The sequence below is a fragment of the Triticum aestivum genome, chromosome 7A (assembly GCF_018294505.1).
Source record: "Triticum aestivum cultivar Chinese Spring chromosome 7A, IWGSC CS RefSeq v2.1, whole genome shotgun sequence".
Taxonomy (NCBI): domain Eukaryota; kingdom Viridiplantae; phylum Streptophyta; class Magnoliopsida; order Poales; family Poaceae; genus Triticum; species Triticum aestivum.
The window spans coordinates 173,100,480-173,106,562 of NC_057812.1; positions in this window are offsets into that span (position 1 = coordinate 173,100,480).

Here is a 6,083-nt window from a genome sequence, read left to right on the forward strand (position 1 = left end):
ACCGCGCCGCCTCCTGCGCCGCCCGTCCACGCCGCCCCTGCCGCGCCACACCTCCCCGCTGGACGCTGCATCGCACGCCGCCTCCGCCACGCTGTCTGGCCCCGTCGCCGCCTCACCGACCCCGCGCGTCCGGCCTCATCCCCGCCTCCGCCGGCGCCGGATCCGGCGAGACCCGGCCGGATCCCGCATCCCTGGCGGCCTCCTCGCCAACTCCGGCCACACCACCACATCTCCAGCGACCTCGTCGTCCAACCTCGGTTCATGCGCCACCGGATGAACCCTAGATCCAGAGGTATAAATTTCCGCCTAAGTCCCCATGAAATCCACTTCATGTGTGCCCATTTGACATGTCATAACTCCATGCTCGTAGCTCCGTTTTGCGTGCATGTTACACCGAAATGTTCATCTCGTGATTCTCTACATGCTTGTGTCATTTGCATGCATGTTACTGTCCATATTGATGCCCTAATATTTGTTGCAAAAGTGCTAAATGATGTTATCTTCTGGGAACTATCATAACTTGTTGTTTCGTCTTTTTCATAGCATTTAGTGTGTTCATCTTTTGAGCATCATGTATACATGTTTTAGGAGCATCTTCATGCCATATTTACATTGGTGTAATCCTCGTATTTTTATGTGCCCTATGGTGACTAGCACAAGCATGCCAAGTAGGCCACTTCATGTTGCTGATTTCAGCCACTTAGTTTTTCTGCTAAGTCTTTTCCTGTTACATTACGCTGGTATGTTAACTTGTTGCCACAAGTAAATCCTTGCATATTTTGATGAAGTTCAGTAAGGGTGTTTTGAAGATATGGTTATGCTCTATCCATTCATGCCTTTGTTTGTAATTATGGGGTAATGTAGCTTGTCATTACCATGCTTTCCTTTTACAAAATATTATTGTTGTCAGTCTGTTAATAGGAAGTGCATTTTGCCATGTGTTTTGCTAGGGCATGTTTGGTTGCCGGGCGCTACAGTACCCGCATTGCATACACTTCTCCACCCAACCTGGCTATGCAAATGCAACCTCAAATGCACCATATGCATGTTATTTGGTTGCCTGCATGCCCTCTTACCTGCATGGGCTGAACCACTCTGCCTGGTGTTTGGTTGCCTGCATGTTAGTGGATAAACACAAGGCATGGTGTTTGGTTGTATGCAACGCCTGGTGTGTGATAACCTTTTTGGCTAGTTGGTGAGGTTACCACCACACTTCGGCAGCACACATCATAAGCACAACAGAGTATAAACAGAGCATCAACTAGCATAATTCAGATATAAGCAGTACCACACTTCATAACGGTTCAACGCATAAACCATAGACATGTTCAAAGCAGACTCGATAGTATGCTCGAAAGAGGTGGCCAAGCCCTACTCCTTGGTGGCGAAGGCTTCGTCGTGCTTCCCACAGTTGTTGACAACCTCAATGCCATCATCGTCGAAGATGATGACCTTGAGGGTGTCGGCAGTGAGGAGCTTGAACGTCACCATGTAGCCGATCTTGATCTGATGAACGGCTGCGTAGGTGGCCCAACCCTGATCCAGGGTCACCCTACCGTTCATCAGCTTGACTGTCACCTTCCAGGAGCAGACGGTGTTTTTCCTGAGCTTGAACTCCATCAGCACCGCGACGAAGTGCTTGGTGAAGTCCAGGGGCATGGGGATGCACTCAAGCTTCGGTGCAAGGATGACCTTGCAGAAGTGAGTTGGGTCATGATCCTGATGGTAGTGGCCGTAGTTGCGGCGCTTGTTCCTGGGGGGCTCCTCCATGCCCTCGTCGTCGCCACCCTCAGGCGTCTTTGGGTCTTCCTCGGCGGTGGGCGGCAGCTCAACCTCGTCGGGCATTGGGTAAAGGGGCTGCTTGCCCTTGCTGTCAACGGCCGGGAGCACCTCCGTGTCCTCGATCTGCGCACAAGTCATGGAGTCAGGCATTGCACAGAGTTCATGGCTTATTCAAGATCTTGTAGTTAAAATGGCATGACTGTCACTCTTCTCCTCCTCTCCATCCCCCCTATATTTACTCACCCTGCCCACCACTATTTACCCACCCCCTCTCTTATCTCACTGTCAACCTTCCTCCTCCCCATCGCCATGAGCTCTAGCTCCAGCTCCAACGCCAACCCCTTCCCTTGGGGTATTGGCTGGAGGGCCTTCTTCCTCGGTTGGATGGCTGGTGACCGGACCAAGTTCGAGAACACCATGGAGGTGTGCTCGAACTTCGGCTCCATGTCGGACATGCAGAATGAATCTAATGCCGTGCTCATGAAGGACACTAAAGATGAGCTGAAGACGTTGATTCCTGACCCAGCGAACGGCGCGATGGTAGTTGACATCATTCGTTGGGCCATGAATTAGGCCGTCTCCGACGACCCTAAACAGAGGAAGAAGTGGTGCAAGTACAAGAACTACTGGGCTCCTAATGACCGCCGTGCCGCAGTGTACTGGGAGACGGCTATCGCGCCGCCGGCGGTCATCGGCGGGGAGCCTAAGGAGGAGGAAGAAGAGGCAGTGCACATGCCAGCTAGGGCGCCGGAGCTAGTCCGTCCTACCTGGCAGATCAACCTCGACTCCGCCGAGGACGATGAGGACGAACCGCCAACCCACATGGCAATGAAGAAGATGATGAAGGCCAGCGGCTCGACCAGCCACTCCGCACGCCGGTGACGGCCGCCGCGGTCAGCCGGTGTCCGTTCTGTACCCCCTTTCCCCCTATTCTCCTATCCCGAAATCTACCTTATGCATTTCGATCTTGCATGTATGAACCCGTATGAACTGCTATGAACTAGTATGAACTACCCCTATGCTTATCTACCTCTATTCCCCATTTCCCTCCGCCGTGGATCGAATCTATCGCCATGGATCGAATCTAGCGTGCATGTCGAAGAGAGAGAAGTGCTTACCGCCATTGATGGAGTCCGGTGGTCTTCTTCCTCTGCTCCGATCCGCCGCCGCTGGTGATGGAGTCCGGTGGTCTTCTTCCTTTGCTCTGATCCGCCGCTGCCGGTGAGAGTTGGGAGAGTGGGGAAGAGTGGGGAGAGGGAGCGGTGACGGACGGTGAGGCTAATAACTGCCGGTGCTTCGGGAAGCAACGCGGCTTCTCGAGGGTGGCCGCGCGCATGCAGCCGCGCCCGCCCACGTGCACCGCTCGGGTGGCCCTGGAGAAACTGCCGATTCGTGCGTTCCCAGTGAGCTAGGCCCTGAGGTGCTTTAAGAAGCATGCGATGCAGGCCCAATAGTGTATGCGGGCTACCAAACAGGCCGCGCACATCTCGCGCGGGCCTGGTTGGGCTGCATGCGGGCAACCAAACAGGCCCCTAGTGATCCATGCACCTGATGACTATGATCTTGCCATGTTTAGCTTCATAAATGTGTCTTCTTACTGTTGGTTGCTTTGTTATGCCATGAAATGCTTTGTGGTGAGTGGCACAAGCTTGCAAAGTTGCCATCATGAATCTGTTTCTGCCATGTATGATTTTCCTCTAAGTCTGAAACCTGTCTCATATCACTAGCTGATGTCTACTACACAACCTTTTTCTTGTAGACGTTGTTGGGCCCCCAAGTGCAGAGGTTTGTAGGACAGTAGAAAATTTCCCTCAAGTGGATGACCTAAGGTTTATCAATCCGTAGGAGGCGTAGGATGAAGATGGTCTCTCTCAGGCAACGCTGCAACCAAATAACAAAGAGTCTCTTGTGTCCCCAACACACCCAATAAAATGGTAAATTGTATAGGTGCACTAGTCCGGCGAAGAGATTGTGATACAAGTGGTATATGGATGGTAGATAATGGTTTTTGTAATATGAAAATATAAAAACAGCAAGGTAACTAATGATAAAAGTGAGCGTAAACGGTATTGCAATGCGTTCAAACAAGGCCTAGGGTTCATACTTTTACTAGTGCAAGTTCTCTCAACAATAATAACATAATTGGATCACATAACTATCCCTCAACATGCAACAAAGAGTCACTCCAAAGTCACTAATAGCGGAGAACAAACGAAGAGATTATGGTAGGGTACGAAACCACCTCAAAGTTATTCTTTCCAATCAATCCGTTGGGCTATTCCTATAAGTGTCACAAACAGCCCTACAGTTCGTACTAGAATAACACCTTAAGACACAAATCAACCAAAACCCTAATGTCACCTAGATACTCCAATGTCACCTCAAGTATCCATGGGTATGATTATACGATATGCATCACACAATCTCAGATTCATGTATTCAACCAACACATAGAACCTCAAAGAGTGCCCCAAATTTCTACCGGAGAGTCAAGACGAAAACGTGTGCCAACCCCTATGCATAGATTCCCAAGGTCACGGAACTCGCAAGTTGATCACCAAAACATACATCAAGTGGATCATAGAATACCCCATTGTCACCACAGGTATCCCACGCAAGACAAACATCAAGTGTTCTCAAATCCTTAAAGACTCAATCTGATAAGATAACTTCAAAGGGAAAACTCAATCCATTACAAGAGAGTAGAGGGGGAGAAACATCATAAGATCCAACTATAATGGCAAAGCTCGCGATACATCAAGATCGTACCACCTCAAGAACACGAGAGAGAGAGAGAGAGATCAAACACATAGCTACTGGTACATACCCTCTGCCCCGAGGGAGAACTACTCCCTCCTTGTCATGGAGAGTGCCGGGATGATGAAGATGTCCACCGGAGAGGGATTCCCCCTCCGGCAGGGTGCCAGAATGGGTCTAGATTGGTTTTCGGTGGCTACGGAGGCTTCTGGCGGCGGAACTCCCGATCTATTATGCTCCCCGAAGTTTTTAGGGTATATGGGTATATATGGGAGGAAGAAGTACGTCGGTGGACCTCCGGGCTGTCCATAAGGTAGGGGAGCGTGCCTAGGGGGGTGGGCGCGCCCCCACCCTCGTGGGCAGCCCGGGACTCTCCTGGTCCAACTCCAATACTTCGTGGGCTTCTTCTGGTCCAAAAATAACTTCCGTGAAGTTTCAGGTCAATTGGACTCCGTTTGATTTTCCTTTTCTGCGATACTCTAAAACAAGGAAAAAACAGAAACTGGCACCGGGCTCTGGGTTAATAGGTTAGTCCCAAAAATATTATAAAAGTGCATAATAAAGCCCATAAACATCTAAAACAGATAATATAATAGCATGGAACAATCAAAAATTATAGATATGTAGGAGACGTATCAGCATCCCCAAGCTTAATTCCTGCTCGTGCTCGAGTAGGTAAATGATAAAAACAGAATATTTCTCCATGTAATTCTTCTTATTGTGGCAAGAATATTCAGATCCATAAGATTCAAGACAAAAGTTTAATATTGACATAAAAACAATAATACTTCAAGCATACTAACAAAGCAATCATGTCTTCTCAAAATAACATGGCCAAATAAAGCTATCCCTACAAAATCATATAGTCTGGCTATGCTCTATCTTCACCACACAAAATATTTAAATTATGCACTACCCCGATGACAAGCCAAGGAATTGTTTCATACTTTTGATGTTCTCAAACTTTTTCAATCTTCACGCAATACATGAGCGTGAGCCATGGACATAGCACTATATGTGGAATAGAATGGTGGTTGTGGAGAAGACAAAAAGGAGAAGATAGTCTCACATCAACTAGGCATATCAACGGGCTATGGAAATGCCGATCAATCGATATCAATGTGAGTGAGTAGGGATTGCCATGCAATGGATGCACTAGAGCTATAAGTGTATGAAAGCTCAAAAAAAAACTAAGTGGGTGTGCATCCAACTTGCTTTCTCACGAAGACCTAGGGCATTTCGAGGAAGCCCGTCATTGGAATATACAAGCCAAGTTCTATAATGAAAGATTCCCACTAGTATATGAAAGTGACAACATAGGAGACTCTCTATCATGAAGATCATGGTGCTACTTTGAAGCACAAGTGTGGTAAAAGGATAGTAGCATTGCCCATTCTCTCTTTTTCTCTCATTTTTTTAAATAATTTTTTTATTTGGGCCTTTCTCTTTTTTATGGCCTCTTTTTTTCTCTTTTCTTATTTGGGCTTATTTGGCCTCTTTTATTTATTTATTTTCGTCCGGAGTCTCATCCCGACTTGTGGAGG